The sequence below is a fragment of the Schistocerca serialis genome, unplaced genomic scaffold, assembly GCF_023864345.2.
Source record: "Schistocerca serialis cubense isolate TAMUIC-IGC-003099 unplaced genomic scaffold, iqSchSeri2.2 HiC_scaffold_85, whole genome shotgun sequence".
In the NCBI taxonomy this organism is placed as follows: domain Eukaryota; kingdom Metazoa; phylum Arthropoda; class Insecta; order Orthoptera; family Acrididae; genus Schistocerca; species Schistocerca serialis.
Genome location: NW_026048463.1, coordinates 1 through 24,848, shown reverse-complemented (window position 1 = coordinate 24,848; position 24,848 = coordinate 1). Strand labels below are relative to the sequence as shown.

At 52.9% G+C, this 24,848-nt stretch overlaps 66 non-coding genes across 66 annotated transcripts; 33 read left to right on the top strand and 33 right to left on the bottom strand.

Moving 5' to 3' along the window:
* Positions 1–63: 63 nt before the first annotated feature.
* Positions 64–136, bottom strand: Trnar-acg (transfer RNA arginine (anticodon ACG)). Its single transcript has one exon. It is a non-coding gene; the product is annotated as a tRNA-Arg (tRNA).
* A 378-nt stretch (positions 137–514) lies between these two features.
* On the top strand, positions 515–606 carry Trnai-uau (transfer RNA isoleucine (anticodon UAU)). Its single transcript is given in 2 exon segments — positions 515–552; positions 571–606. It is a non-coding gene; the product is annotated as a tRNA-Ile (tRNA).
* A 107-nt stretch (positions 607–713) lies between these two features.
* Positions 714–785, top strand: Trnad-guc (transfer RNA aspartic acid (anticodon GUC)). Its single transcript has one exon. It is a non-coding gene; the product is annotated as a tRNA-Asp (tRNA).
* Positions 786–1,209: 424 nt separating this feature from the next.
* Trnam-cau (transfer RNA methionine (anticodon CAU)) lies at positions 1,210–1,281 on the bottom strand. Its single transcript has one exon. It is a non-coding gene; the product is annotated as a tRNA-Met (tRNA).
* A 287-nt stretch (positions 1,282–1,568) lies between these two features.
* Trnar-acg (transfer RNA arginine (anticodon ACG)) lies at positions 1,569–1,641 on the bottom strand. The gene has a single exon. It is a non-coding gene; the product is annotated as a tRNA-Arg (tRNA).
* Positions 1,642–2,019: 378 nt separating this feature from the next.
* Trnai-uau (transfer RNA isoleucine (anticodon UAU)) lies at positions 2,020–2,111 on the top strand. Its single transcript is given in 2 exon segments — positions 2,020–2,057; positions 2,076–2,111. It is a non-coding gene; the product is annotated as a tRNA-Ile (tRNA).
* Positions 2,112–2,218: 107 nt separating this feature from the next.
* Positions 2,219–2,290, top strand: Trnad-guc (transfer RNA aspartic acid (anticodon GUC)). Its single transcript has one exon. It is a non-coding gene; the product is annotated as a tRNA-Asp (tRNA).
* A 424-nt stretch (positions 2,291–2,714) lies between these two features.
* Trnam-cau (transfer RNA methionine (anticodon CAU)) lies at positions 2,715–2,786 on the bottom strand. The gene has a single exon. It is a non-coding gene; the product is annotated as a tRNA-Met (tRNA).
* Positions 2,787–3,073: 287 nt separating this feature from the next.
* Trnar-acg (transfer RNA arginine (anticodon ACG)) lies at positions 3,074–3,146 on the bottom strand. The gene has a single exon. It is a non-coding gene; the product is annotated as a tRNA-Arg (tRNA).
* A 378-nt stretch (positions 3,147–3,524) lies between these two features.
* Trnai-uau (transfer RNA isoleucine (anticodon UAU)) lies at positions 3,525–3,616 on the top strand. Its single transcript is given in 2 exon segments — positions 3,525–3,562; positions 3,581–3,616. It is a non-coding gene; the product is annotated as a tRNA-Ile (tRNA).
* Positions 3,617–3,723: 107 nt separating this feature from the next.
* Positions 3,724–3,795, top strand: Trnad-guc (transfer RNA aspartic acid (anticodon GUC)). Its single transcript has one exon. It is a non-coding gene; the product is annotated as a tRNA-Asp (tRNA).
* A 424-nt stretch (positions 3,796–4,219) lies between these two features.
* Positions 4,220–4,291, bottom strand: Trnam-cau (transfer RNA methionine (anticodon CAU)). The gene has a single exon. It is a non-coding gene; the product is annotated as a tRNA-Met (tRNA).
* A 287-nt stretch (positions 4,292–4,578) lies between these two features.
* Positions 4,579–4,651, bottom strand: Trnar-acg (transfer RNA arginine (anticodon ACG)). Its single transcript has one exon. It is a non-coding gene; the product is annotated as a tRNA-Arg (tRNA).
* Positions 4,652–5,029: 378 nt separating this feature from the next.
* Trnai-uau (transfer RNA isoleucine (anticodon UAU)) lies at positions 5,030–5,121 on the top strand. Its single transcript is given in 2 exon segments — positions 5,030–5,067; positions 5,086–5,121. It is a non-coding gene; the product is annotated as a tRNA-Ile (tRNA).
* A 107-nt stretch (positions 5,122–5,228) lies between these two features.
* On the top strand, positions 5,229–5,300 carry Trnad-guc (transfer RNA aspartic acid (anticodon GUC)). Its single transcript has one exon. It is a non-coding gene; the product is annotated as a tRNA-Asp (tRNA).
* A 424-nt stretch (positions 5,301–5,724) lies between these two features.
* Trnam-cau (transfer RNA methionine (anticodon CAU)) lies at positions 5,725–5,796 on the bottom strand. The gene has a single exon. It is a non-coding gene; the product is annotated as a tRNA-Met (tRNA).
* Positions 5,797–6,083: 287 nt separating this feature from the next.
* Positions 6,084–6,156, bottom strand: Trnar-acg (transfer RNA arginine (anticodon ACG)). The gene has a single exon. It is a non-coding gene; the product is annotated as a tRNA-Arg (tRNA).
* A 378-nt stretch (positions 6,157–6,534) lies between these two features.
* On the top strand, positions 6,535–6,626 carry Trnai-uau (transfer RNA isoleucine (anticodon UAU)). Its single transcript is given in 2 exon segments — positions 6,535–6,572; positions 6,591–6,626. It is a non-coding gene; the product is annotated as a tRNA-Ile (tRNA).
* A 107-nt stretch (positions 6,627–6,733) lies between these two features.
* Positions 6,734–6,805, top strand: Trnad-guc (transfer RNA aspartic acid (anticodon GUC)). Its single transcript has one exon. It is a non-coding gene; the product is annotated as a tRNA-Asp (tRNA).
* A 424-nt stretch (positions 6,806–7,229) lies between these two features.
* Positions 7,230–7,301, bottom strand: Trnam-cau (transfer RNA methionine (anticodon CAU)). The gene has a single exon. It is a non-coding gene; the product is annotated as a tRNA-Met (tRNA).
* A 287-nt stretch (positions 7,302–7,588) lies between these two features.
* Trnar-acg (transfer RNA arginine (anticodon ACG)) lies at positions 7,589–7,661 on the bottom strand. Its single transcript has one exon. It is a non-coding gene; the product is annotated as a tRNA-Arg (tRNA).
* Positions 7,662–8,039: 378 nt separating this feature from the next.
* Positions 8,040–8,131, top strand: Trnai-uau (transfer RNA isoleucine (anticodon UAU)). Its single transcript is given in 2 exon segments — positions 8,040–8,077; positions 8,096–8,131. It is a non-coding gene; the product is annotated as a tRNA-Ile (tRNA).
* A 107-nt stretch (positions 8,132–8,238) lies between these two features.
* On the top strand, positions 8,239–8,310 carry Trnad-guc (transfer RNA aspartic acid (anticodon GUC)). The gene has a single exon. It is a non-coding gene; the product is annotated as a tRNA-Asp (tRNA).
* Positions 8,311–8,734: 424 nt separating this feature from the next.
* On the bottom strand, positions 8,735–8,806 carry Trnam-cau (transfer RNA methionine (anticodon CAU)). The gene has a single exon. It is a non-coding gene; the product is annotated as a tRNA-Met (tRNA).
* A 287-nt stretch (positions 8,807–9,093) lies between these two features.
* On the bottom strand, positions 9,094–9,166 carry Trnar-acg (transfer RNA arginine (anticodon ACG)). Its single transcript has one exon. It is a non-coding gene; the product is annotated as a tRNA-Arg (tRNA).
* Positions 9,167–9,544: 378 nt separating this feature from the next.
* Trnai-uau (transfer RNA isoleucine (anticodon UAU)) lies at positions 9,545–9,636 on the top strand. Its single transcript is given in 2 exon segments — positions 9,545–9,582; positions 9,601–9,636. It is a non-coding gene; the product is annotated as a tRNA-Ile (tRNA).
* Positions 9,637–9,743: 107 nt separating this feature from the next.
* Trnad-guc (transfer RNA aspartic acid (anticodon GUC)) lies at positions 9,744–9,815 on the top strand. The gene has a single exon. It is a non-coding gene; the product is annotated as a tRNA-Asp (tRNA).
* Positions 9,816–10,239: 424 nt separating this feature from the next.
* Trnam-cau (transfer RNA methionine (anticodon CAU)) lies at positions 10,240–10,311 on the bottom strand. Its single transcript has one exon. It is a non-coding gene; the product is annotated as a tRNA-Met (tRNA).
* Positions 10,312–10,598: 287 nt separating this feature from the next.
* On the bottom strand, positions 10,599–10,671 carry Trnar-acg (transfer RNA arginine (anticodon ACG)). Its single transcript has one exon. It is a non-coding gene; the product is annotated as a tRNA-Arg (tRNA).
* A 378-nt stretch (positions 10,672–11,049) lies between these two features.
* Trnai-uau (transfer RNA isoleucine (anticodon UAU)) lies at positions 11,050–11,141 on the top strand. The gene is given in 2 exon segments: positions 11,050–11,087; positions 11,106–11,141. It is a non-coding gene; the product is annotated as a tRNA-Ile (tRNA).
* A 107-nt stretch (positions 11,142–11,248) lies between these two features.
* Positions 11,249–11,320, top strand: Trnad-guc (transfer RNA aspartic acid (anticodon GUC)). Its single transcript has one exon. It is a non-coding gene; the product is annotated as a tRNA-Asp (tRNA).
* Positions 11,321–11,744: 424 nt separating this feature from the next.
* Trnam-cau (transfer RNA methionine (anticodon CAU)) lies at positions 11,745–11,816 on the bottom strand. Its single transcript has one exon. It is a non-coding gene; the product is annotated as a tRNA-Met (tRNA).
* Positions 11,817–12,103: 287 nt separating this feature from the next.
* Positions 12,104–12,176, bottom strand: Trnar-acg (transfer RNA arginine (anticodon ACG)). The gene has a single exon. It is a non-coding gene; the product is annotated as a tRNA-Arg (tRNA).
* Positions 12,177–12,554: 378 nt separating this feature from the next.
* On the top strand, positions 12,555–12,646 carry Trnai-uau (transfer RNA isoleucine (anticodon UAU)). The gene is given in 2 exon segments: positions 12,555–12,592; positions 12,611–12,646. It is a non-coding gene; the product is annotated as a tRNA-Ile (tRNA).
* A 107-nt stretch (positions 12,647–12,753) lies between these two features.
* Trnad-guc (transfer RNA aspartic acid (anticodon GUC)) lies at positions 12,754–12,825 on the top strand. Its single transcript has one exon. It is a non-coding gene; the product is annotated as a tRNA-Asp (tRNA).
* Positions 12,826–13,249: 424 nt separating this feature from the next.
* Trnam-cau (transfer RNA methionine (anticodon CAU)) lies at positions 13,250–13,321 on the bottom strand. Its single transcript has one exon. It is a non-coding gene; the product is annotated as a tRNA-Met (tRNA).
* A 287-nt stretch (positions 13,322–13,608) lies between these two features.
* Positions 13,609–13,681, bottom strand: Trnar-acg (transfer RNA arginine (anticodon ACG)). The gene has a single exon. It is a non-coding gene; the product is annotated as a tRNA-Arg (tRNA).
* A 378-nt stretch (positions 13,682–14,059) lies between these two features.
* On the top strand, positions 14,060–14,151 carry Trnai-uau (transfer RNA isoleucine (anticodon UAU)). The gene is given in 2 exon segments: positions 14,060–14,097; positions 14,116–14,151. It is a non-coding gene; the product is annotated as a tRNA-Ile (tRNA).
* A 107-nt stretch (positions 14,152–14,258) lies between these two features.
* Trnad-guc (transfer RNA aspartic acid (anticodon GUC)) lies at positions 14,259–14,330 on the top strand. Its single transcript has one exon. It is a non-coding gene; the product is annotated as a tRNA-Asp (tRNA).
* Positions 14,331–14,754: 424 nt separating this feature from the next.
* On the bottom strand, positions 14,755–14,826 carry Trnam-cau (transfer RNA methionine (anticodon CAU)). Its single transcript has one exon. It is a non-coding gene; the product is annotated as a tRNA-Met (tRNA).
* A 287-nt stretch (positions 14,827–15,113) lies between these two features.
* Positions 15,114–15,186, bottom strand: Trnar-acg (transfer RNA arginine (anticodon ACG)). The gene has a single exon. It is a non-coding gene; the product is annotated as a tRNA-Arg (tRNA).
* A 378-nt stretch (positions 15,187–15,564) lies between these two features.
* On the top strand, positions 15,565–15,656 carry Trnai-uau (transfer RNA isoleucine (anticodon UAU)). The gene is given in 2 exon segments: positions 15,565–15,602; positions 15,621–15,656. It is a non-coding gene; the product is annotated as a tRNA-Ile (tRNA).
* A 107-nt stretch (positions 15,657–15,763) lies between these two features.
* Positions 15,764–15,835, top strand: Trnad-guc (transfer RNA aspartic acid (anticodon GUC)). The gene has a single exon. It is a non-coding gene; the product is annotated as a tRNA-Asp (tRNA).
* A 424-nt stretch (positions 15,836–16,259) lies between these two features.
* Trnam-cau (transfer RNA methionine (anticodon CAU)) lies at positions 16,260–16,331 on the bottom strand. The gene has a single exon. It is a non-coding gene; the product is annotated as a tRNA-Met (tRNA).
* Positions 16,332–16,618: 287 nt separating this feature from the next.
* On the bottom strand, positions 16,619–16,691 carry Trnar-acg (transfer RNA arginine (anticodon ACG)). Its single transcript has one exon. It is a non-coding gene; the product is annotated as a tRNA-Arg (tRNA).
* A 378-nt stretch (positions 16,692–17,069) lies between these two features.
* Positions 17,070–17,161, top strand: Trnai-uau (transfer RNA isoleucine (anticodon UAU)). The gene is given in 2 exon segments: positions 17,070–17,107; positions 17,126–17,161. It is a non-coding gene; the product is annotated as a tRNA-Ile (tRNA).
* A 107-nt stretch (positions 17,162–17,268) lies between these two features.
* Positions 17,269–17,340, top strand: Trnad-guc (transfer RNA aspartic acid (anticodon GUC)). Its single transcript has one exon. It is a non-coding gene; the product is annotated as a tRNA-Asp (tRNA).
* A 424-nt stretch (positions 17,341–17,764) lies between these two features.
* On the bottom strand, positions 17,765–17,836 carry Trnam-cau (transfer RNA methionine (anticodon CAU)). The gene has a single exon. It is a non-coding gene; the product is annotated as a tRNA-Met (tRNA).
* Positions 17,837–18,123: 287 nt separating this feature from the next.
* On the bottom strand, positions 18,124–18,196 carry Trnar-acg (transfer RNA arginine (anticodon ACG)). The gene has a single exon. It is a non-coding gene; the product is annotated as a tRNA-Arg (tRNA).
* A 378-nt stretch (positions 18,197–18,574) lies between these two features.
* Trnai-uau (transfer RNA isoleucine (anticodon UAU)) lies at positions 18,575–18,666 on the top strand. Its single transcript is given in 2 exon segments — positions 18,575–18,612; positions 18,631–18,666. It is a non-coding gene; the product is annotated as a tRNA-Ile (tRNA).
* A 107-nt stretch (positions 18,667–18,773) lies between these two features.
* Positions 18,774–18,845, top strand: Trnad-guc (transfer RNA aspartic acid (anticodon GUC)). Its single transcript has one exon. It is a non-coding gene; the product is annotated as a tRNA-Asp (tRNA).
* A 424-nt stretch (positions 18,846–19,269) lies between these two features.
* On the bottom strand, positions 19,270–19,341 carry Trnam-cau (transfer RNA methionine (anticodon CAU)). The gene has a single exon. It is a non-coding gene; the product is annotated as a tRNA-Met (tRNA).
* Positions 19,342–19,628: 287 nt separating this feature from the next.
* Positions 19,629–19,701, bottom strand: Trnar-acg (transfer RNA arginine (anticodon ACG)). The gene has a single exon. It is a non-coding gene; the product is annotated as a tRNA-Arg (tRNA).
* Positions 19,702–20,079: 378 nt separating this feature from the next.
* On the top strand, positions 20,080–20,171 carry Trnai-uau (transfer RNA isoleucine (anticodon UAU)). The gene is given in 2 exon segments: positions 20,080–20,117; positions 20,136–20,171. It is a non-coding gene; the product is annotated as a tRNA-Ile (tRNA).
* Positions 20,172–20,278: 107 nt separating this feature from the next.
* Positions 20,279–20,350, top strand: Trnad-guc (transfer RNA aspartic acid (anticodon GUC)). The gene has a single exon. It is a non-coding gene; the product is annotated as a tRNA-Asp (tRNA).
* A 424-nt stretch (positions 20,351–20,774) lies between these two features.
* Positions 20,775–20,846, bottom strand: Trnam-cau (transfer RNA methionine (anticodon CAU)). Its single transcript has one exon. It is a non-coding gene; the product is annotated as a tRNA-Met (tRNA).
* Positions 20,847–21,133: 287 nt separating this feature from the next.
* On the bottom strand, positions 21,134–21,206 carry Trnar-acg (transfer RNA arginine (anticodon ACG)). Its single transcript has one exon. It is a non-coding gene; the product is annotated as a tRNA-Arg (tRNA).
* A 378-nt stretch (positions 21,207–21,584) lies between these two features.
* Positions 21,585–21,676, top strand: Trnai-uau (transfer RNA isoleucine (anticodon UAU)). Its single transcript is given in 2 exon segments — positions 21,585–21,622; positions 21,641–21,676. It is a non-coding gene; the product is annotated as a tRNA-Ile (tRNA).
* A 107-nt stretch (positions 21,677–21,783) lies between these two features.
* On the top strand, positions 21,784–21,855 carry Trnad-guc (transfer RNA aspartic acid (anticodon GUC)). Its single transcript has one exon. It is a non-coding gene; the product is annotated as a tRNA-Asp (tRNA).
* Positions 21,856–22,279: 424 nt separating this feature from the next.
* Trnam-cau (transfer RNA methionine (anticodon CAU)) lies at positions 22,280–22,351 on the bottom strand. The gene has a single exon. It is a non-coding gene; the product is annotated as a tRNA-Met (tRNA).
* A 287-nt stretch (positions 22,352–22,638) lies between these two features.
* Trnar-acg (transfer RNA arginine (anticodon ACG)) lies at positions 22,639–22,711 on the bottom strand. Its single transcript has one exon. It is a non-coding gene; the product is annotated as a tRNA-Arg (tRNA).
* Positions 22,712–23,089: 378 nt separating this feature from the next.
* Trnai-uau (transfer RNA isoleucine (anticodon UAU)) lies at positions 23,090–23,181 on the top strand. The gene is given in 2 exon segments: positions 23,090–23,127; positions 23,146–23,181. It is a non-coding gene; the product is annotated as a tRNA-Ile (tRNA).
* A 107-nt stretch (positions 23,182–23,288) lies between these two features.
* Trnad-guc (transfer RNA aspartic acid (anticodon GUC)) lies at positions 23,289–23,360 on the top strand. The gene has a single exon. It is a non-coding gene; the product is annotated as a tRNA-Asp (tRNA).
* Positions 23,361–23,784: 424 nt separating this feature from the next.
* Positions 23,785–23,856, bottom strand: Trnam-cau (transfer RNA methionine (anticodon CAU)). Its single transcript has one exon. It is a non-coding gene; the product is annotated as a tRNA-Met (tRNA).
* A 287-nt stretch (positions 23,857–24,143) lies between these two features.
* On the bottom strand, positions 24,144–24,216 carry Trnar-acg (transfer RNA arginine (anticodon ACG)). Its single transcript has one exon. It is a non-coding gene; the product is annotated as a tRNA-Arg (tRNA).
* Positions 24,217–24,595: 379 nt separating this feature from the next.
* Trnai-uau (transfer RNA isoleucine (anticodon UAU)) lies at positions 24,596–24,687 on the top strand. Its single transcript is given in 2 exon segments — positions 24,596–24,633; positions 24,652–24,687. It is a non-coding gene; the product is annotated as a tRNA-Ile (tRNA).
* Positions 24,688–24,848: the final 161 nt, after the last annotated feature.

The following is a 24,848-nucleotide window of genomic DNA, read 5'->3' as shown; positions in this document are numbered from 1 at the left end:
CTCCACGATGCGTCGACATACGAAATCCACTGCCCAGCTACGCGTCGGCAACCAACAAAATGCCGACCCTGCCAGGATTCGAACCTGGAATCTTCTGATCCGTAGTCAGACGCGTTATCCGTTGCGCCACAGGGCCAGTGGCAGCATTTCTTTCTACGAGGCAAGTGCAATTGGCGAAGAAACGTGTTCTCCATGGCTGAGCAAGCTCCCAAGGAAGGTACCTCTCGTCCAGCTGCGTGGCCGCAGTGCGCCTGCAGAGCTTAGAGCTTGCCACGCATCTGCTCTCGCTGTTCGACAGGTAGCAGAAGGCAAGGCGCGCGTTTTCCCGCGTTTTCTCGACGACCAGAGCCGGTTGATGTGCATGTAAGCGTAGCATATGAAACAAGAATAGCACGAAGCATTGGTAGTCAGGTGCCAAAGTCGCAGTATGGCATCAGGTGGCGATCGTATGTTTCTGTGGCCACCACTGGTTTGCAGCAAAGTGAATACCGCTAACTGAGAACACTGTGTCGTAGCCCCAGTGGCGCAATTGGTTAGCGCACGGTACTTATAAGGCAGTAGACGTGAGCAATGCCGGGGTTGTGAGTTCGAGCCTCACCTGGGGCATACTTTTATTTCTTAGCAGCTGTCTCTGACAGCAACAGGAGGCTAGGTTTGAGATGTATCAGCTATTTGAGTAACATAATTGTGCATTCGAGACGCTAGCTGCGTCTTCCTCGGTAGTATAGTGGTTAGTATCCCCGCCTGTCACGCGGGAGACCGGGGTTCGATTCCCCGCCGGGGAGGCACATCCGATTTTTAATTGCTGCTTTTTCACTCTCCGAACTTAGTGTAGGACGTTTGCGGCTACTTGCACCATATCTCTCGCACACAGGCACCTGTTTACATCGCATCCTCGGTAGTATAGTGGTTAGTATCGCCGCCGGTCACGCGGGAGACCGGGGTTCGATTCCCCGCCGGGGAGATGCGATTTTTATCTCACAAACCTGTTCGAGTGTTGCGCGTATGTGGGTCGTAAGAGCATTAACTTTGCGATCAAGGAGTGTAGTTGGTGCAAAATCTTAAAAAATGCTACATCTTAGGAAGTGGTTCTCGCATTCTTCACACTTCAGAATTACTGGGTTTGCTGTTAACGCTGAATCAAGGCACCCCAGCCGACGCTGTGGGCGTAATAATCGAGCTCGACACAGTCTGCAAAAGAAATAATTTTAGCAGAGCGTGGTTTCGATCCACGGACCTCTGGGTTATGGGCCCAGCACGCTTCCACTGCGCCACTCTGCTGGCTGGGGTTGCGCTGGCTCTTCGCCACGTGACGTGGGACACTTGGAAAGCGTTGTCTGCGTCGCTTTCACACGCCTGTACTTAATTGCGTATCATCTCCCACAGCTCTCAGCTTGACTTGTCTCGACTTTGCTCGACTGACGCTACGCTGACGCTTGCAGGCTGCGATATTTACCACGATTGACTCGACATGCAGCTGCGAGATGCACAGGAGTAACAAAGCACTCCACGATGCGTCGACATACGAAATCCACTGCCCAGCTACGCGTCGGCAACCAACAAAATGCCGACCCTGCCAGGATTCGAACCTGGAATCTTCTGATCCGTAGTCAGACGCGTTATCCGTTGCGCCACAGGGCCAGTGGCAGCATTTCTTTCTACGAGGCAAGTGCAATTGGCGAAGAAACGTGTTCTCCATGGCTGAGCAAGCTCCCAAGGAAGGTACCTCTCGTCCAGCTGCGTGGCCGCAGTGCGCCTGCAGAGCTTAGAGCTTGCCACGCATCTGCTCTCGCTGTTCGACAGGTAGCAGAAGGCAAGGCGCGCGTTTTCCCGCGTTTTCTCGACGACCAGAGCCGGTTGATGTGCATGTAAGCGTAGCATATGAAACAAGAATAGCACGAAGCATTGGTAGTCAGGTGCCAAAGTCGCAGTATGGCATCAGGTGGCGATCGTATGTTTCTGTGGCCACCACTGGTTTGCAGCAAAGTGAATACCGCTAACTGAGAACACTGTGTCGTAGCCCCAGTGGCGCAATTGGTTAGCGCACGGTACTTATAAGGCAGTAGCCGTGAGCAATGCCGGGGTTGTGAGTTCGAGCCTCACCTGGGGCATACTTTTATTTCTTAGCAGCTGTCTCTGACAGCAACAGGAGGCTAGGTTTGAGATGTATCAGCTATTTGAGTAACATAATTGTGCATTCGAGACGCTAGCTGCGTCTTCCTCGGTAGTGTAGTGGTTAGTATCCCCGCCTGTCACGCGGGAGACCGGGGTTCGATTCCCCGCCGGGGAGGCACATCCGATTTTTAATTGCTGCTTTTTCACTCTCCGAACTTAGTGTAGGACGTTTGCGGCTACTTGCACCATATCTCTCGCACACAGGCACCTGTTTACATCGCATCCTCGGTAGTATAGTGGTTAGTATCGCCGCCGGTCACGCGGGAGACCGGGGTTCGATTCCCCGCCGGGGAGATGCGATTTTTATCTCACAAACCTGTTCGAGTGTTGCGCGTATGGGGGTCGTAAGAGCATTAACTTTGCGATCAAGGAGTGTAGTTGGTGCAAAATCTTAAAAAATGCTACATCTTAGGAAGTGGTTCTCGCATTCTTCACACTTCAGAATTACTGGGTTTGCTGTTAACGCTGAATCAAGGCACCCCAGCCGACGCTGTGGGCGTAATAATCGAGCTCGACACAGTCTGCAAAAGAAATAATTTTAGCAGAGCGTGGTTTCGATCCACGGACCTCTGGGTTATGGGCCCAGCACGCTTCCACTGCGCCACTCTGCTGGCTGGGGTTGCGCTGGCTCTTCGCCACGTGACGTGGGACACTTGGAAAGCGTTGTCTGCGTCGCTTTCACACGCCTGTACTTAATTGCGTATCATCTCCCACAGCTCTCAGCTTGACTTGTCTCGACTTTGCTCGACTGACGCTACGCTGACGCTTGCAGGCTGCGATATTTACCACGATTGACTCGACATGCAGCTGCGAGATGCACAGGAGTAACAAAGCACTCCACGATGCGTCGACATACGAAATCCACTGCCCAGCTACGCGTCGGCAACCAACAAAATGCCGACCCTGCCAGGATTCGAACCTGGAATCTTCTGATCCGTAGTCAGACGCGTTATCCGTTGCGCCACAGGGCCAGTGGCAGCATTTCTTTCTACGAGGCAAGTGCAATTGGCGAAGAAACGTGTTCTCCATGGCTGAGCAAGCTCCCAAGGAAGGTACCTCTCGTCCAGCTGCGTGGCCGCAGTGCGCCTGCAGAGCTTAGAGCTTGCCACGCATCTGCTCTCGCTGTTCGACAGGTAGCAGAAGGCAAGGCGCGCGTTTTCCCGCGTTTTCTCGACGACCAGAGCCGGTTGATGTGCATGTAAGCGTAGCATATGAAACAAGAATAGCACGAAGCATTGGTAGTCAGGTGCCAAAGTCGCAGTATGGCATCAGGTGGCGATCGTATGTTTCTGTGGCCACCACTGGTTTGCAGCAAAGTGAATACCGCTAACTGAGAACACTGTGTCGTAGCCCCAGTGGCGCAATTGGTTAGCGCACGGTACTTATAAGGCAGTAGACGTGAGCAATGCCGGGGTTGTGAGTTCGAGCCTCACCTGGGGCATACTTTTATTTCTTAGCAGCTGTCTCTGACAGCAACAGGAGGCTAGGTTTGAGATGTATCAGCTATTTGAGTAACATAATTGTGCATTCGAGACGCTAGCTGCGTCTTCCTCGGTAGTATAGTGGTTAGTATCCCCGCCTGTCACGCGGGAGACCGGGGTTCGATTCCCCGCCGGGGAGGCACATCCGATTTTTAATTGCTGCTTTTTCACTCTCCGAACTTAGTGTAGGACGTTTGCGGCTACTTGCACCATATCTCTCGCACACAGGCACCTGTTTACATCGCATCCTCGGTAGTATAGTGGTTAGTATCGCCACCGGTCACGCGGGAGACCGGGGTTCGATTCCCCGCCGGGGAGATGCGATTTTTATCTCACAAACCTGTTCGAGTGTTGCGCGTATGGGGGTCGTAAGAGCATTAACTTTGCGATCAAGGAGTGTAGTTGGTGCAAAATCTTAAAAAATGCTACATCTTAGGAAGTGGTTCTCGCATTCTTCACACTTCAGAATTACTGGGTTTGCTGTTAACGCTGAATCAAGGCACCCCAGCCGACGCTGTGGGCGTAATAATCGAGCTCGACACAGTCTGCAAAAGAAATAATTTTAGCAGAGCGTGGTTTCGATCCACGGACCTCTGGGTTATGGGCCCAGCACGCTTCCACTGCGCCACTCTGCTGGCTGGGGTTGCGCTGGCTCTTCGCCACGTGACGTGGGACACTTGGAAAGCGTTGTCTGCGTCGCTTTCACACGCCTGTACTTAATTGCGTATCATCTCCCACAGCTCTCAGCTTGACTTGTCTCGACTTTGCTCGACTGACGCTACGCTGACGCTTGCAGGCTGCGATATTTACCACGATTGACTCGACATGCAGCTGCGAGATGCACAGGAGTAACAAAGCACTCCACGATGCGTCGACATACGAAATCCACTGCCCAGCTACGCGTCGGCAACCAACAAAATGCCGACCCTGCCAGGATTCGAACCTGGAATCTTCTGATCCGTAGTCAGACGCGTTATCCGTTGCGCCACAGGGCCAGTGGCAGCATTTCTTTCTACGAGGCAAGTGCAATTGGCGAAGAAACGTGTTCTCCATGGCTGAGCAAGCTCCCAAGGAAGGTACCTCTCGTCCAGCTGCGTGGCCGCAGTGCGCCTGCAGAGCTTAGAGCTTGCCACGCATCTGCTCTCGCTGTTCGACAGGTAGCAGAAGGCAAGGCGCGCGTTTTCCCGCGTTTTCTCGACGACCAGAGCCGGTTGATGTGCATGTAAGCGTAGCATATGAAACAAGAATAGCACGAAGCATTGGTAGTCAGGTGCCAAAGTCGCAGTATGGCATCAGGTGGCGATCGTATGTTTCTGTGGCCACCACTGGTTTGCAGCAAAGTGAATACCGCTAACTGAGAACACTGTGTCGTAGCCCCAGTGGCGCAATTGGTTAGCGCACGGTACTTATAAGGCAGTAGCCGTGAGCAATGCCGGGGTTGTGAGTTCGAGCCTCACCTGGGGCATACTTTTATTTCTTAGCAGCTGTCTCTGACAGCAACAGGAGGCTAGGTTTGAGATGTATCAGCTATTTGAGTAACATAATTGTGCATTCGAGACGCTAGCTGCGTCTTCCTCGGTAGTATAGTGGTTAGTATCCCCGCCTGTCACGCGGGAGACCGGGGTTCGATTCCCCGCCGGGGAGGCACATCCGATTTTTAATTGCTGCTTTTTCACTCTCCGAACTTAGTGTAGGACGTTTGCGGCTACTTGCACCATATCTCTCGCACACAGGCACCTGTTTACATCGCATCCTCGGTAGTATAGTGGTTAGTATCGCCGCCGGTCACGCGGGAGAGCGGGGTTCGATTCCCCGCCGGGGAGATGCGATTTTTATCTCACAAACCTGTTCGAGTGTTGCGCGTATGGGGGTCGTAAGAGCATTAACTTTGCGATCAAGGAGTGTAGTTGGTGCAAAATCTTAAAAAATGCTACATCTTAGGAAGTGGTTCTCGCATTCTTCACACTTCAGAATTACTGGGTTTGCTGTTAACGCTGAATCAAGGCACCCCAGCCGACGCTGTGGGCGTAATAATCGAGCTCGACACAGTCTGCAAAAGAAATAATTTTAGCAGAGCGTGGTTTCGATCCACGGACCTCTGGGTTATGGGCCCAGCACGCTTCCACTGCGCCACTCTGCTGGCTGGGGTTGCGCTGGCTCTTCGCCACGTGACGTGGGACACTTGGAAAGCGTTGTCTGCGTCGCTTTCACACGCCTGTACTTAATTGCGTATCATCTCCCACAGCTCTCAGCTTGACTTGTCTCGACTTTGCTCGACTGACGCTACGCTGACGCTTGCAGGCTGCGATATTTACCACGATTGACTCGACATGCAGCTGCGAGATGCACAGGAGTAACAAAGCACTCCACGATGCGTCGACATACGAAATCCACTGCCCAGCTACGCGTCGGCAACCAACAAAATGCCGACCCTGCCAGGATTCGAACCTGGAATCTTCTGATCCGTAGTCAGACGCGTTATCCGTTGCGCCACAGGGCCAGTGGCAGCATTTCTTTCTACGAGGCAAGTGCAATTGGCGAAGAAACGTGTTCTCCATGGCTGAGCAAGCTCCCAAGGAAGGTACCTCTCGTCCAGCTGCGTGGCCGCAGTGCGCCTGCAGAGCTTAGAGCTTGCCACGCATCTGCTCTCGCTGTTCGACAGGTAGCAGAAGGCAAGGCGCGCGTTTTCCCGCGTTTTCTCGACGACCAGAGCCGGTTGATGTGCATGTAAGCGTAGCATATGAAACAAGAATAGCACGAAGCATTGGTAGTCAGGTGCCAAAGTCGCAGTATGGCATCAGGTGGCGATCGTATGTTTCTGTGGCCACCACTGGTTTGCAGCAAAGTGAATACCGCTAACTGAGAACACTGTGTCGTAGCCCCAGTGGCGCAATTGGTTAGCGCACGGTACTTATAAGGCAGTAGCCGTGAGCAATGCCGGGGTTGTGAGTTCGAGCATCACCTGGGGCATACTTTTATTTCTTAGCAGCTGTCTCTGACAGCAACAGGAGGCTAGGTTTGAGATGTATCAGCTATTTGAGTAACATAATTGTGCATTCGAGACGCTAGCTGCGTCTTCCTCGGTAGTATAGTGGTTAGTATCCCCGCCTGTCACGCGGGAGACCGGGGTTCGATTCCCCGCCGGGGAGGCACATCCGATTTTTAATTGCTGCTTTTTCACTCTCCGAACTTAGTGTAGGACGTTTGCGGCTACTTGCACCATATCTCTCGCACACAGGCACCTGTTTACATCGCATCATCGGTAGTATAGTGGTTAGTATCGCCGCCGGTCACGCGGGAGACCGGGGTTCGATTCCCCGCCGGGGAGATGCGATTTTTATCTCACAAACCTGTTCGAGTGTTGCGCGTATGGGGGTCGTAAGAGCATTAACTTTGCGATCAAGGAGTGTAGTTGGTGCAAAATCTTAAAAAATGCTACATCTTAGGAAGTGGTTCTCGCATTCTTCACACTTCAGAATTACTGGGTTTGCTGTTAACGCTGAATCAAGGCACCCCAGCCGACGCTGTGGGCGTAATAATCGAGCTCGACACAGTCTGCAAAAGAAATAATTTTAGCAGAGCGTGGTTTCGATCCACGGACCTCTGGGTTATGGGCCCAGCACGCTTCCACTGCGCCACTCTGCTGGCTGGGGTTGCGCTGGCTCTTCGCCACGTGACGTGGGACACTTGGAAAGCGTTGTCTGCGTCGCTTTCACACGCCTGTACTTAATTGCGTATCATCTCCCACAGCTCTCAGCTTGACTTGTCTCGACTTTGCTCGACTGACGCTACGCTGACGCTTGCAGGCTGCGATATTTACCACGATTGACTCGACATGCAGCTGCGAGATGCACAGGAGTAACAAAGCACTCCACGATGCGTCGACATACGAAATCCACTGCCCAGCTACGCGTCGGCAACCAACAAAATGCCGACCCTGCCAGGATTCGAACCTGGAATCTTCTGATCCGTAGTCAGACGCGTTATCCGTTGCGCCACAGGGCCAGTGGCAGCATTTCTTTCTACGAGGCAAGTGCAATTGGCGAAGAAACGTGTTCTCCATGGCTGAGCAAGCTCCCAAGGAAGGTACCTCTCGTCCAGCTGCGTGGCCGCAGTGCGCCTGCAGAGCTTAGAGCTTGCCACGCATCTGCTCTCGCTGTTCGACAGGTAGCAGAAGGCAAGGCGCGCGTTTTCCCGCGTTTTCTCGACGACCAGAGCCGGTTGATGTGCATGTAAGCGTAGCATATGAAACAAGAATAGCACGAAGCATTGGTAGTCAGGTGCCAAAGTCGCAGTATGGCATCAGGTGGCGATCGTATGTTTCTGTGGCCACCACTGGTTTGCAGCAAAGTGAATACCGCTAACTGAGAACACTGTGTCGTAGCCCCAGTGGCGCAATTGGTTAGCGCACGGTACTTATAAGGCAGTAGCCGTGAGCAATGCCGGGGTTGTGAGTTCGAGCCTCACCTGGGGCATACTTTTATTTCTTAGCAGCTATCTCTGACAGCAACAGGAGGCTAGGTTTGAGATGTATCAGCTATTTGAGTAACATAATTGTGCATTCGAGACGCTAGCTGCGTCTTCCTCGGTAGTATAGTGGTTAGTATCCCCGCCTGTCACGCGGGAGACCGGGGTTCGATTCCCCGCCGGGGAGGCACATCCGATTTTTAATTGCTGCTTTTTCACTCTCCGAACTTAGTGTAGGACGTTTGCGGCTACTTGCACCATATCTCTCGCACACAGGCACCTGTTTACATCGCATCCTCGGTAGTATAGTGGTTAGTATCGCCGCCGGTCACGCGGGAGAGCGGGGTTCGATTCCCCGCCGGGGAGATGCGATTTTTATCTCACAAACCTGTTCGAGTGTTGCGCGTATGGGGGTCGTAAGAGCATTAACTTTGCGATCAAGGAGTGTAGTTGGTGCAAAATCTTAAAAAATGCTACATCTTAGGAAGTGGTTCTCGCATTCTTCACACTTCAGAATTACTGGGTTTGCTGTTAACGCTGAATCAAGGCACCCCAGCCGACGCTGTGGGCGTAATAATCGAGCTCGACACAGTCTGCAAAAGAAATAATTTTAGCAGAGCGTGGTTTCGATCCACGGACCTCTGGGTTATGGGCCCAGCACGCTTCCACTGCGCCACTCTGCTGGCTGGGGTTGCGCTGGCTCTTCGCCACGTGACGTGGGACACTTGGAAAGCGTTGTCTGCGTCGCTTTCACACGCCTGTACTTAATTGCGTATCATCTCCCACAGCTCTCAGCTTGACTTGTCTCGACTTTGCTCGACTGACGCTACGCTGACGCTTGCAGGCTGCGATATTTACCACGATTGACTCGACATGCAGCTGCGAGATGCACAGGAGTAACAAAGCACTCCACGATGCGTCGACATACGAAATCCACTGCCCAGCTACGCGTCGGCAACCAACAAAATGCCGACCCTGCCAGGATTCGAACCTGGAATCTTCTGATCCGTAGTCAGACGCGTTATCCGTTGCGCCACAGGGCCAGTGGCAGCATTTCTTTCTACGAGGCAAGTGCAATTGGCGAAGAAACGTGTTCTCCATGGCTGAGCAAGCTCCCAAGGAAGGTACCTCTCGTCCAGCTGCGTGGCCGCAGTGCGCCTGCAGAGCTTAGAGCTTGCCACGCATCTGCTCTCGCTGTTCGACAGGTAGCAGAAGGCAAGGCGCGCGTTTTCCCGCGTTTTCTCGACGACCAGAGCCGGTTGATGTGCATGTAAGCGTAGCATATGAAACAAGAATAGCACGAAGCATTGGTAGTCAGGTGCCAAAGTCGCAGTATGGCATCAGGTGGCGATCGTATGTTTCTGTGGCCACCACTGGTTTGCAGCAAAGTGAATACCGCTAACTGAGAACACCGTGTCGTAGCCCCAGTGGCGCAATTGGTTAGCGCACGGTACTTATAAGGCAGTAGCCGTGAGCAATGCCGGGGTTGTGAGTTCGAGCCTCACCTGGGGCATACTTTTATTTCTTAGCAGCTGTCTCTGACAGCAACAGGAGGCTAGGTTTGAGATGTAGCAGCTATTTGAGTAACATAATTGTGCATTCGAGACGCTAGCTGCGTCTTCCTCGGTAGTGTAGTGGTTAGTATCCCCGCCGGTCACGCGGGAGACCGGGGTTCGATTCCCCGCCGGGGAGGCACATCCGATTTTTAATTGCTGCTTTTTCACTCTCCGAACTTAGTGTAGGACGTTTGCGGCTACTTGCACCATATCTCTCGCACACAGGCACCTGTTTACATCGCATCCTCGGTAGTATAGTGGTTAGTATCGCCGCCGGTCACGCGGGAGACCGGGGTTCGATTCCCCGCCGGGGAGATGCGATTTTTATCTCACAAACCTGTTCGAGTGTTGCGCGTATGGGGGTCGTAAGAGCATTAACTTTGCGATCAAGGAGTGTAGTTGGTGCAAAATCTTAAAAAATGCTACATCTTAGGAAGTGGTTCTCGCATTCTTCACACTTCAGAATTACTGGGTTTGCTGTTAACGCTGAATCAAGGCACCCCAGCCGACGCTGTGGGCGTAATAATCGAGCTCGACACAGTCTGCAAAAGAAATAATTTTAGCAGAGCGTGGTTTCGATCCACGGACCTCTGGGTTATGGGCCCAGCACGCTTCCACTGCGCCACTCTGCTGGCTGGGGTTGCGCTGGCTCTTCGCCACGTGACGTGGGACACTTGGAAAGCGTTGTCTGCGTCGCTTTCACACGCCTGTACTTAATTGCGTATCATCTCCCACAGCTCTCAGCTTGACTTGTCTCGACTTTGCTCGACTGACGCTACGCTGACGCTTGCAGGCTGCGATATTTACCACGATTGACTCGACATGCAGCTGCGAGATGCACAGGAGTAACAAAGCACTCCACGATGCGTCGACATACGAAATCCACTGCCCAGCTACGCGTCGGCAACCAACAAAATGCCGACCCTGCCAGGATTCGAACCTGGAATCTTCTGATCCGTAGTCAGACGCGTTATCCGTTGCGCCACAGGGCCAGTGGCAGCATTTCTTTCTACGAGGCAAGTGCAATTGGCGAAGAAACGTGTTCTCCATGGCTGAGCAAGCTCCCAAGGAAGGTACCTCTCGTCCAGCTGCGTGGCCGCAGTGCGCCTGCAGAGCTTAGAGCTTGCCACGCATCTGCTCTCGCTGTTCGACAGGTAGCAGAAGGCAAGGCGCGCGTTTTCCCGCGTTTTCTCGACGACCAGAGCCGGTTGATGTGCATGTAAGCGTAGCATATGAAACAAGAATAGCACGAAGCATTGGTAGTCAGGTGCCAAAGTCGCAGTATGGCATCAGGTGGCGATCGTATGTTTCTGTGGCCACCACTGGTTTGCAGCAAAGTGAATACCGCTAACTGAGAACACTGTGTCGTAGCCCCAGTGGCGCAATTGGTTAGCGCACGGTACTTATAAGGCAGTAGCCGTGAGCAATGCCGGGGTTGTGAGTTCGAGCCTCACCTGGGGCATACTTTTATTTCTTAGCAGCTGTCTCTGACAGCAACAGGAGGCTAGGTTTGAGATGTATCAGCTATTTGAGTAACATAATTGTGCATTCGAGACGCTAGCTGCGTCTTCCTCGGTAGTATAGTGGTTAGTATCCCCGCCTGTCACGCGGGAGACCGGGGTTCGATTCCCCGCCGGGGAGGCACATCCGATTTTTAATTGCTGCTTTTTCACTCTCCGAACTTAGTGTAGGACGTTTGCGGCTACTTGCACCATATCTCTCGCACACAGGCACCTGTTTACATCGCATCCTCGGTAGTATAGTGGTTAGTATCGCCGCCGGTCACGCGGGAGACCGGGGTTCGATTCCCCGCCGGGGAGATGCGATTTTTATCTCACAAACCTGTTCGAGTGTTGCGCGTATGGGGGTCGTAAGAGCATTAACTTTGCGATCAAGGAGTGTAGTTGGTGCAAAATCTTAAAAAATGCTACATCTTAGGAAGTGGTTCTCGCATTCTTCACACTTCAGAATTACTGGGTTTGCTGTTAACGCTGAATCAAGGCACCCCAGCCGACGCTGTGGGCGTAATAATCGAGCTCGACACAGTCTGCAAAAGAAATAATTTTAGCAGAGCGTGGTTTCGATCCACGGACCTCTGGGTTATGGGCCCAGCACGCTTCCACTGCGCCACTCTGCTGGCTGGGGTTGCGCTGGCTCTTCGCCACGTGACGTGGGACACTTGGAAAGCGTTGTCTGCGTCGCTTTCACACGCCTGTACTTAATTGCGTATCATCTCCCACAGCTCTCAGCTTGACTTGTCTCGACTTTGCTCGACTGACGCTACGCTGACGCTTGCAGGCTGCGATATTTACCACGATTGACTCGACATGCAGCTGCGAGATGCACAGGAGTAACAAAGCACTCCACGATGCGTCGACATACGAAATCCACTGCCCAGCTACGCGTCGGCAACCAACAAAATGCCGACCCTGCCAGGATTCGAACCTGGAATCTTCTGATCCGTAGTCAGACGCGTTATCCGTTGCGCCACAGGGCCAGTGGCAGCATTTCTTTCTACGAGGCAAGTGCAATTGGCGAAGAAACGTGTTCTCCATGGCTGAGCAAGCTCCCAAGGAAGGTACCTCTCGTCCAGCTGCGTGGCCGCAGTGCGCCTGCAGAGCTTAGAGCTTGCCACGCATCTGCTCTCGCTGTTCGACAGGTAGCAGAAGGCAAGGCGCGCGTTTTCCCGCGTTTTCTCGACGACCAGAGCCGGTTGATGTGCATGTAAGCGTAGCATATGAAACAAGAATAGCACGAAGCATTGGTAGTCAGGTGCCAAAGTCGCAGTATGGCATCAGGTGGCGATCGTATGTTTCTGTGGCCACCACTGGTTTGCAGCAAAGTGAATACCGCTAACTGAGAACACTGTGTCGTAGCCCCAGTGGCGCAATTGGTTAGCGCACGGTACTTATAAGGCAGTAGCCGTGAGCAATGCCGGGGTTGTGAGTTCGAGCCTCACCTGGGGCATACTTTTATTTCTTAGCAGCTGTCTCTGACAGCAACAGGAGGCTAGGTTTGAGATGTATCAGCTATTTGAGTAACATAATTGTGCATTCGAGACGCTAGCTGCGTCTTCCTCGGTAGTATAGTGGTTAGTATCCCCGCCTGTCACGCGGGAGACCGGGGTTCGATTCCCCGCCGGGGAGGCACATCCGATTTTTAATTGCTGCTTTTTCACTCTCCGAACTTAGTGTAGGACGTTTGCGGCTACTTGCACCATATCTCTCGCACACAGGCACCTGTTTACATCGCATCCTCGGTAGTATAGTGGTTAGTATCGCCGCCGGTCACGCGGGAGACCGGGGTTCGATTCCCCGCCGGGGAGATGCGATTTTTATCTCACAAACCTGTTCGAGTGTTGCGCGTATGGGGGTCGTAAGAGCATTAACTTTGCGATCAAGGAGTGTAGTTGGTGCAAAATCTTAAAAAATGCTACATCTTAGGAAGTGGTTCTCGCATTCTTCACACTTCAGAATTACTGGGTTTGCTGTTAACGCTGAATCAAGGCACCCCAGCCGACGCTGTGGGCGTAATAATCGAGCTCGACACAGTCTGCAAAAGAAATAATTTTAGCAGAGCGTGGTTTCGATCCACGGACCTCTGGGTTATGGGCCCAGCACGCTTCCACTGCGCCACTCTGCTGGCTGGGGTTGCGCTGGCTCTTCGCCACGTGACGTGGGACACTTGGAAAGCGTTGTCTGCGTCGCTTTCACACGCCTGTACTTAATTGCGTATCATCTCCCACAGCTCTCAGCTTGACTTGTCTCGACTTTGCTCGACTGACGCTACGCTGACGCTTGCAGGCTGCGATATTTACCACGATTGACTCGACATGCAGCTGCGAGATGCACAGGAGTAACAAAGCACTCCACGATGCGTCGACATACGAAATCCACTGCCCAGCTACGCGTCGGCAACCAACAAAATGCCGACCCTGCCAGGATTCGAACCTGGAATCTTCTGATCCGTAGTCAGACGCGTTATCCGTTGCGCCACAGGGCCAGTGGCAGCATTTCTTTCTACGAGGCAAGTGCAATTGGCGAAGAAACGTGTTCTCCATGGCTGAGCAAGCTCCCAAGGAAGGTACCTCTCGTCCAGCTGCGTGGCCGCAGTGCGCCTGCAGAGCTTAGAGCTTGCCACGCATCTGCTCTCGCTGTTCGACAGGTAGCAGAAGGCAAGGCGCGCGTTTTCCCGCGTTTTCTCGACGACCAGAGCCGGTTGATGTGCATGTAAGCGTAGCATATGAAACAAGAATAGCACGAAGCATTGGTAGTCAGGTGCCAAAGTCGCAGTATGGCATCAGGTGGCGATCGTATGTTTCTGTGGCCACCACTGGTTTGCAGCAAAGTGAATACCGCTAACTGAGAACACTGTGTCGTAGCCCCAGTGGCGCAATTGGTTAGCGCACGGTACTTATAAGGCAGTAGCCGTGAGCAATGCCGGGGTTGTGAGTTCGAGCCTCACCTGGGGCATACTTTTATTTCTTAGCAGCTATCTCTGACAGCAACAGGAGGCTAGGTTTGAGATGTATCAGCTATTTGAGTAACATAATTGTGCATTCGAGACGCTAGCTGCGTCTTCCTCGGTAGTATAGTGGTTAGTATCCCCGCCTGTCACGCGGGAGACCGGGGTTCGATTCCCCGCCGGGGAGGCACATCCGATTTTTAATTGCTGCTTTTTCACTCTCCGAACTTAGTGTAGGACGTTTGCGGCTACTTGCACCATATCTCTCGCACACAGGCACCTGTTTACATCGCATCCTCGGTAGTATAGTGGTTAGTATCGCCGCCGGTCACGCGGGAGACCGGGGTTCGATTCCCCGCCGGGGAGATGCGATTTTTATCTCACAAACCTGTTCGAGTGTTGCGCGTATGGGGGTCGTAAGAGCATTAACTTTGCGATCAAGGAGTGTAGTTGGTGCAAAATCTTAAAAAATGCTACATCTTAGGAAGTGGTTCTCGCATTCTTCACACTTCAGAATTACTGGGTTTGCTGTTAACGCTGAATCAAGGCACCCCAGCCGACGCTGTGGGCGTAATAATCGAGCTCGACACAGTCTGCAAAAGAAATAATTTTAGCAGAGCGTGGTTTCGATCCACGGACCTCTGGGTTATGGGCCCAGCACGCTTCCACTGCGCCACTCTGCTGGCTGGGGTTGCGCTGGCTCTTCGCCACGTGACGTGGGACACTTGGAAAGCGTTGTCTGCGTCGCTTTCACACGCCTGTACTTAATTGCGTATCATCTCCCACAGCTCTCAGCTTGACTTGTCTCGACTTTGCTCGACTGACGCTACGCTGACGCTTGCAGGCTGCGATATTTACCACGATTGACTCGACATGCAGCTGCGAGATGCACAGGAGTAACAAAGCACTCCACGATGCGTCGACATACGAAATCCACTGCCCAGCTACGCGTCGGCAACCAACAAAATGCCGACCCTGCCAGGATTCGAACCTGGAATCTTCTGATCCGTAGTCAGACGCGTTATCCGTTGCGCCACAGGGCCAGTGGCAGCATTTCTTTCTACGAGGCAAGTGCAATTGGCGAAGAAACGTGTTCTCCATGGCTGAGCAAGCTCCCAAGGAAGGTACCTCTCGTCCAGCTGCGTGGCCGCAGTGCGCCTGCAGAGCTTAGAGCTTGCCACGCATCTGCTCTCGCTGTTCGACAGGTAGCAGAAGGCAAGGCGCGCGTTTTCCCGCGTTTTCTCGACGACCAGAGCCGGTTGATGTGCATGTAAGCGTAGCATATGAAACAAGAATAGCACGAAGCATTGGTAGTCAGGTGCCAAAGTCGCAGTATGGCATCAGGTGGCGATCGTATGTTTCTGTGGCCACCACTGGTTTGCAGCAAAGTGAATACCGCTAACTGAGAACACTGTGTCGTAGCCCCAGTGGCGCAATTGGTTAGCGCACGGTACTTATAAGGCAGTAGCCGTGAGCAATGCCGGGGTTGTGAGTTCGAGCCTCACCTGGGGCATACTTTTATTTCTTAGCAGCTGTCTCTGACAGCAACAGGAGGCTAGGTTTGAGATGTATCAGCTATTTGAGTAACATAATTGTGCATTCGAGACGCTAGCTGCGTCTTCCTCGGTAGTATAGTGGTTAGTATCCCCGCCTGTCACGCGGGAGACCGGGGTTCGATTCCCCGCCGGGGAGGCACATCCGATTTTTAATTGCTGCTTTTTCACTCTCCGAACTTAGTGTAGGACGTTTGCGGCTACTTGCACCATATCTCTCGCACACAGGCACCTGTTTACATCGCATCCTCGGTAGTATAGTGGTTAGTATCGCCGCCGGTCACGCGGGAGACCGGGGTTCGATTCCCCGCCGGGGAGATGCGATTTTTATCTCACAAACCTGTTCGAGTGTTGCGCGTATGGGGGTCGTAAGAGCATTAACTTTGCGATCAAGGAGTGTAGTTGGTGCAAAATCTTAAAAAATGCTACATCTTAGGAAGTGGTTCTCGCATTCTTCACACTTCAGAATTACTGGGTTTGCTGTTAACGCTGAATCAAGGCACCCCAGCCGACGCTGTGGGCGTAATAATCGAGCTCGACACAGTCTGCAAAAGAAATAATTTTAGCAGAGCGTGGTTTCGATCCACGGACCTCTGGGTTATGGGCCCAGCACGCTTCCACTGCGCCACTCTGCTGGCTGGGGTTGCGCTGGCTCTTCGCCACGTGACGTGGGACACTTGGAAAGCGTTGTCTGCGTCGCTTTCACACGCCTGTACTTAATTGCGTATCATCTCCCACAGCTCTCAGCTTGACTTGTCTCGACTTTGCTCGACTGACGCTACGCTGACGCTTGCAGGCTGCGATATTTACCACGATTGACTCGACATGCAGCTGCGAGATGCACAGGAGTAACAAAGCACTCCACGATGCGTCGACATACGAAATCCACTGCCCAGCTACGCGTCGGCAACCAACAAAATGCCGACCCTGCCAGGATTCGAACCTGGAATCTTCTGATCCGTAGTCAGACGCGTTATCCGTTGCGCCACAGGGCCAGTGGCAGCATTTCTTTCTACGAGGCAAGTGCAATTGGCGAAGAAACGTGTTCTCCATGGCTGAGCAAGCTCCCAAGGAAGGTACCTCTCGTCCAGCTGCGTGGCCGCAGTGCGCCTGCAGAGCTTAGAGCTTGCCACGCATCTGCTCTCGCTGTTCGACAGGTAGCAGAAGGCAAGGCGCGCGTTTTCCCGCGTTTTCTCGACGACCAGAGCCGGTTGATGTGCATGTAAGCGTAGCATATGAAACAAGAATAGCACGAAGCATTGGTAGTCAGGTGCCAAAGTCGCAGTATGGCATCAGGTGGCGATCGTATGTTTCTGTGGCCACCACTGGTTTGCAGCAAAGTGAATACCGCTAACTGAGAACACTGTGTCGTAGCCCCAGTGGCGCAATTGGTTAGCGCACGGTACTTATAAGGCAGTAGCCGTGAGCAATGCCGGGGTTGTGAGTTCGAGCCTCACCTGGGGCATACTTTTATTTCTTAGCAGCTATCTCTGACAGCAACAGGAGGCTAGGTTTGAGATGTATCAGCTATTTGAGTAACATAATTGTGCATTCGAGACGCTAGCTGCGTCTTCCTCGGTAGTATAGTGGTTAGTATCCCCGCCTGTCACGCGGGAGACCGGGGTTCGATTCCCCGCCGGGGAGGCACATCCGATTTTTAATTGCTGCTTTTTCACTCTCCGAACTTAGTGTAGGACGTTTGCGGCTACTTGCACCATATCTCTCGCACACAGGCACCTGTTTACATCGCATCCTCGGTAGTATAGTGGTTAGTATCGCCGCCGGTCACGCGGGAGACCGGGGTTCGATTCCCCGCCGGGGAGATGCGATTTTTATCTCACAAACCTGTTCGAGTGTTGCGCGTATGGGGGTCGTAAGAGCATTAACTTTGCGATCAAGGAGTGTAGTTGGTGCAAAATCTTAAAAAATGCTACATCTTAGGAAGTGGTTCTCGCATTCTTCACACTTCAGAATTACTGGGTTTGCTGTTAACGCTGAATCAAGGCACCCCAGCCGACGCTGTGGGCGTAATAATCGAGCTCGACACAGTCTGCAAAAGAAATAATTTTAGCAGAGCGTGGTTTCGATCCACGGACCTCTGGGTTATGGGCCCAGCACGCTTCCACTGCGCCACTCTGCTGGCTGGGGTTGCGCTGGCTCTTCGCCACGTGACGTGGGACACTTGGAAAGCGTTGTCTGCGTCGCTTTCACACGCCTGTACTTAATTGCGTATCATCTCCCACAGCTCTCAGCTTGACTTGTCTCGACTTTGCTCGACTGACGCTACGCTGACGCTTGCAGGCTGCGATATTTACCACGATTGACTCGACATGCAGCTGCGAGATGCACAGGAGTAACAAAGCACTCCACGATGCGTCGACATACGAAATCCACTGCCCAGCTACGCGTCGGCAACCAACAAAATGCCGACCCTGCCAGGATTCGAACCTGGAATCTTCTGATCCGTAGTCAGACGCGTTATCCGTTGCGCCACAGGGCCAGTGGCAGCATTTCTTTCTACGAGGCAAGTGCAATTGGCGAAGAAACGTGTTCTCCATGGCTGAGCAAGCTCCCAAGGAAGGTACCTCTCGTCCAGCTGCGTGGCCGCAGTGCGCCTGCAGAGCTTAGAGCTTGCCACGCATCTGCTCTCGCTGTTCGACAGGTAGCAGAAGGCAAGGCGCGCGTTTTCCCGCGTTTTCTCGACGACCAGAGCCGGTTGATGTGCATGTAAGCGTAGCATATGAAACAAGAATAGCACGAAGCATTGGTAGTCAGGTGCCAAAGTCGCAGTATGGCATCAGGTGGCGATCGTATGTTTCTGTGGCCACCACTGGTTTGCAGCAAAGTGAATACCGCTAACTGAGAACACTGTGTCGTAGCCCCAGTGGCGCAATTGGTTAGCGCACGGTACTTATAAGGCAGTAGCCGTGAGCAATGCCGGGGTTGTGAGTTCGAGCCTCACCTGGGGCATACTTTTATTTCTTAGCAGCTGTCTCTGACAGCAACAGGAGGCTAGGTTTGAGATGTATCAGCTATTTGAGTAACATAATTGTGCATTCGAGACGCTAGCTGCGTCTTCCTCGGTAGTATAGTGGTTAGTATCCCCGCCTGTCACGCGGGAGACCGGGGTTCGATTCCCCGCCGGGGAGGCACATCCGATTTTTAATTGCTGCTTTTTCACTCTCCGAACTTAGTGTAGGACGTTTGCGGCTACTTGCACCATATCTCTCGCACACAGGCACCTGTTTACATCGCATCCTCGGTAGTATAGTGGTTAGTATCGCCGCCGGTCACGCGGGAGACCGGGGTTCGATTCCCCGCCGGGGAGATGCGATTTTTATCTCACAAACCTGTTCGAGTGTTGCGCGTATGGGGGTCGTAAGAGCATTAACTTTGCGATCAAGGAGTGTAGTTGGTGCAAAATCTTAAAAAATGCTACATCTTAGGAAGTGGTTCTCGCATTCTTCACACTTCAGAATTACTGGGTTTGCTGTTAACGCTGAATCAAGGCACCCCAGCCGACGCTGTGGGCGTAATAATCGAGCTCGACACAGTCTGCAAAAGAAATAATTTTAGCAGAGCGTGGTTTCGATCCACGGACCTCTGGGTTATGGGCCCAGCACGCTTCCACTGCGCCACTCTGCTGGCTGGGGTTGCGCTGGCTCTTCGCCACGTGACGTGGGACACTTGGAAAGCGTTGTCTGCGTCGCTTTCACACGCCTGTACTTAATTGCGTATCATCTCCCACAGCTCTCAGCTTGACTTGTCTCGACTTTGCTCGACTGACGCTACGCTGACGCTTGCAGGCTGCGATATTTACCACGATTGACTCGACATGCAGCTGCGAGATGCACAGGAGTAACAAAGCACTCCACGATGCGTCGACATACGAAATCCACTGCCCAGCTACGCGTCGGCAACCAACAAAATGCCGACCCTGCCAGGATTCGAACCTGGAATCTTCTGATCCGTAGTCAGACGCGTTATCCGTTGCGCCACAGGGCCAGTGGCAGCATTTCTTTCTACGAGGCAAGTGCAATTGGCGAAGAAACGTGTTCTCCATGGCTGAGCAAGCTCCCAAGGAAGGTACCTCTCGTCCAGCTGCGTGGCCGCAGTGCGCCTGCAGAGCTTAGAGCTTGCCACGCATCTGCTCTCGCTGTTCGACAGGTAGCAGAAGGCAAGGCGCGCGTTTTCCCGCGTTTTCTCGACGACCAGAGCCGGTTGATGTGCATGTAAGCGTAGCATATGAAACAAGAATAGCACGAAGCATTGGTAGTCAGGTGCCAAAGTCGCAGTATGGCATCAGGTGGCGATCGTATGTTTCTGTGGCCACCACTGGTTTGCAGCAAAGTGAATACCGCTAACTGAGAACACTGTGTCGTAGCCCCAGTGGCGCAATTGGTTAGCGCACGGTACTTATAAGGCAGTAGCCGTGAGCAATGCCGGGGTTGTGAGTTCGAGCCTCACCTGGGGCATACTTTTATTTCTTAGCAGCTGTCTCTGACAGCAACAGGAGGCTAGGTTTGAGATGTATCAGCTATTTGAGTAACATAATTGTGCATTCGAGACGCTAGCTGCGTCTTCCTCGGTAGTATAGTGGTTAGTATCCCCGCCTGTCACGCGGGAGACCGGGGTTCGATTCCCCGCCGGGGAGGCACATCCGATTTTTAATTGCTGCTTTTTCACTCTCCGAACTTAGTGTAGGACGTTTGCGGCTACTTGCACCATATCTCTCGCACACAGGCACCTGTTTACATCGCATCCTCGGTAGTATAGTGGTTAGTATCGCCGCCGGTCACGCGGGAGACCGGGGTTCGATTCCCCGCCGGGGAGATGCGATTTTTATCTCACAAACCTGTTCGAGTGTTGCGCGTATGGGGGTCGTAAGAGCATTAACTTTGCGATCAAGGAGTGTAGTTGGTGCAAAATCTTAAAAAATGCTACATCTTAGGAAGTGGTTCTCGCATTCTTCACACTTCAGAATTACTGGGTTTGCTGTTAACGCTGAATCAAGGCACCCCAGCCGACGCTGTGGGCGTAATAATCGAGCTCGACACAGTCTGCAAAAGAAATAATTTTAGCAGAGCGTGGTTTCGATCCACGGACCTCTGGGTTATGGGCCCAGCACGCTTCCACTGCGCCACTCTGCTGGCTGGGGTTGCGCTGGCTCTTCGCCACGTGACGTGGGACACTTGGAAAGCGTTGTCTGCGTCGCTTTCACACGCCTGTACTTAATTGCGTATCATCTCCCACAGCTCTCAGCTTGACTTGTCTCGACTTTGCTCGACTGACGCTACGCTGACGCTTGCAGGCTGCGATATTTACCACGATTGACTCGACATGCAGCTGCGAGATGCACAGGAGTAACAAAGCACTCCACGATGCGTCGACATACGAAATCCACTGCCCAGCTACGCGTCGGCAACCAACAAAATGCCGACCCTGCCAGGATTCGAACCTGGAATCTTCTGATCCGTAGTCAGACGCGTTATCCGTTGCGCCACAGGGCCAGTGGCAGCATTTCTTTCTACGAGGCAAGTGCAATTGGCGAAGAAACGTGTTCTCCATGGCTGAGCAAGCTCCCAAGGAAGGTACCTCTCGTCCAGCTGCGTGGCCGCAGTGCGCCTGCAGAGCTTAGAGCTTGCCACGCATCTGCTCTCGCTGTTCGACAGGTAGCAGAAGGCAAGGCGCGCGTTTTCCCGCGTTTTCTCGACGACCAGAGCCGGTTGATGTGCATGTAAGCGTAGCATATGAAACAAGAATAGCACGAAGCATTGGTAGTCAGGTGCCAAAGTCGCAGTATGGCATCAGGTGGCGATCGTATGTTTCTGTGGCCACCACTGGTTTGCAGCAAAGTGAATACCGCTAACTGAGAACACTGTGTCGTAGCCCCAGTGGCGCAATTGGTTAGCGCACGGTACTTATAAGGCAGTAGCCGTGAGCAATGCCGGGGTTGTGAGTTCGAGCCTCACCTGGGGCATACTTTTATTTCTTAGCAGCTATCTCTGACAGCAACAGGAGGCTAGGTTTGAGATGTATCAGCTATTTGAGTAACATAATTGTGCATTCGAGACGCTAGCTGCGTCTTCCTCGGTAGTATAGTGGTTAGTATCCCCGCCTGTCACGCGGGAGACCGGGGTTCGATTCCCCGCCGGGGAGGCACATCCGATTTTTAATTGCTGCTTTTTCACTCTCCGAACTTAGTGTAGGACGTTTGCGGCTACTTGCACCATATCTCTCGCACACAGGCACCTGTTTACATCGCATCCTCGGTAGTATAGTGGTTAGTATCGCCGCCGGTCACGCGGGAGACCGGGGTTCGATTCCCCGCCGGGGAGATGCGATTTTTATCTCACAAACCTGTTCGAGTGTTGCGCGTATGGGGGTCGTAAGAGCATTAACTTTGCGATCAAGGAGTGTAGTTGGTGCAAAATCTTAAAAAATGCTACATCTTAGGAAGTGGTTCTCGCATTCTTCACACTTCAGAATTACTGGGTTTGCTGTTAACGCTGAATCAAGGCACCCCAGCCGACGCTGTGGGCGTAATAATCGAGCTCGACACAGTCTGCAAAAGAAATAATTTTAGCAGAGCGTGGTTTCGATCCACGGACCTCTGGGTTATGGGCCCAGCACGCTTCCACTGCGCCACTCTGCTGGCTGGGGTTGCGCTGGCTCTTCGCCACGTGACGTGGGACACTTGGAAAGCGTTGTCTGCGTCGCTTTCACACGCCTGTACTTAATTGCGTATCATCTCCCACAGCTCTCAGCTTGACTTGTCTCGACTTTGCTCGACTGACGCTACGCTGACGCTTGCAGGCTGCGATATTTACCACGATTGACTCGACATGCAGCTGCGAGATGCACAGGAGTAACAAAGCACTCCACGATGCGTCGACATACGAAATCCACTGCCCAGCTACGCGTCGGCAACCAACAAAATGCCGACCCTGCCAGGATTCGAACCTGGAATCTTCTGATCCGTAGTCAGACGCGTTATCCGTTGCGCCACAGGGCCAGTGGCAGCATTTCTTTCTACGAGGCAAGTGCAATTGGCGAAGAAACGTGTTCTCCATGGCTGAGCAAGCTCCCAAGGAAGGTACCTCTCGTCCAGCTGCGTGGCCGCAGTGCGCCTGCAGAGCTTAGAGCTTGCCACGCATCTGCTCTCGCTGTTCGACAGGTAGCAGAAGGCAAGGCGCGCGTTTTCCCGCGTTTTCTCGACGACCAGAGCCGGTTGATGTGCATGTAAGCGTAGCATATGAAACAAGAATAGCACGAAGCATTGGTAGTCAGGTGCCAAAGTCGCAGTATGGCATCAGGTGGCGATCGTATGTTTCTGTGGCCACCACTGGTTTGCAGCAAAGTGAATACCGCTAACTGAGAACACTGTGTCGTAGCCCCAGTGGCGCAATTGGTTAGCGCACGGTACTTATAAGGCAGTAGCCGTGAGCAATGCCGGGGTTGTGAGTTCGAGCCTCACCTGGGGCATACTTTTATTTCTTAGCAGCTGTCTCTGACAGCAACAGGAGGCTAGGTTTGAGATGTATCAGCTATTTGAGTAACATAATTGTGCATTCGAGACGCTAGCTGCGTCTTCCTCGGTAGTATAGTGGTTAGTATCCCCGCCTGTCACGCGGGAGACCGGGGTTCGATTCCCCGCCGGGGAGGCACATCCGATTTTTAATTGCTGCTTTTTCACTCTCCGAACTTAGTGTAGGACGTTTGCGGCTACTTGCACCATATCTCTCGCACACAGGCACCTGTTTACATCGCATCCTCGGTAGTATAGTGGTTAGTATCGCCGCCGGTCACGCGGGAGACCGGGGTTCGATTCCCCGCCGGGGAGATGCGATTTTTATCTCACAAACCTGTTCGAGTGTTGCGCGTATGGGGGTCGTAAGAGCATTAACTTTGCGATCAAGGAGTGTAGTTGGTGCAAAATCTTAAAAAATGCTACATCTTAGGAAGTGGTTCTCGCATTCTTCACACTTCAGAATTACTGGGTTTGCTGTTAACGCTGAATCAAGGCACCCCAGCCGACGCTGTGGGCGTAATAATCGAGCTCGACACAGTCTGCAAAAGAAATAATTTTAGCAGAGCGTGGTTTCGATCCACGGACCTCTGGGTTATGGGCCCAGCACGCTTCCACTGCGCCACTCTGCTGGCTGGGGTTGCGCTGGCTCTTCGCCACGTGACGTGGGACACTTGGAAAGCGTTGTCTGCGTCGCTTTCACACGCCTGTACTTAATTGCGTATCATCTCCCACAGCTCTCAGCTTGACTTGTCTCGACTTTGCTCGACTGACGCTACGCTGACGCTTGCAGGCTGCGATATTTACCACGATTGACTCGACATGCAGCTGCGAGATGCACAGGAGTAACAAAGCACTCCACGATGCGTCGACATACGAAATCCACTGCCCAGCTACGCGTCGGCAACCAACAAAATGCCGACCCTGCCAGGATTCGAACCTGGAATCTTCTGATCCGTAGTCAGACGCGTTATCCGTTGCGCCACAGGGCCAGTGGCAGCATTTCTTTCTACGAGGCAAGTGCAATTGGCGAAGAAACGTGTTCTCCATGGCTGAGCAAGCTCCCAAGGAAGGTACCTCTCGTCCAGCTGCGTGGCCGCAGTGCGCCTGCAGAGCTTAGAGCTTGCCACGCATCTGCTCTCGCTGTTCGACAGGTAGCAGAAGGCAAGGCGCGCGTTTTCCCGCGTTTTCTCGACGACCAGAGCCGGTTGATGTGCATGTAAGCGTAGCATATGAAACAAGAATAGCACGAAGCATTGGTAGTCAGGTGCCAAAAGTCGCAGTATGGCATCAGGTGGCGATCGTATGTTTCTGTGGCCACCACTGGTTTGCAGCAAAGTGAATACCGCTAACTGAGAACACTGTGTCGTAGCCCCAGTGGCGCAATTGGTTAGCGCACGGTACTTATAAGGCAGTAGCCGTGAGCAATGCCGGGGTTGTGAGTTCGAGCCTCACCTGGGGCATACTTTTATTTCTTAGCAGCTATCTCTGACAGCAACAGGAGGCTAGGTTTGAGATGTATCAGCTATTTGAGTAACATAATTGTGCATTCGAGACGCTAGCTGCGTCTTCCTCGGTAGTATAGTGGTTAGTATCCCCGCCTGTCACGCGGGAGACCGGGGTT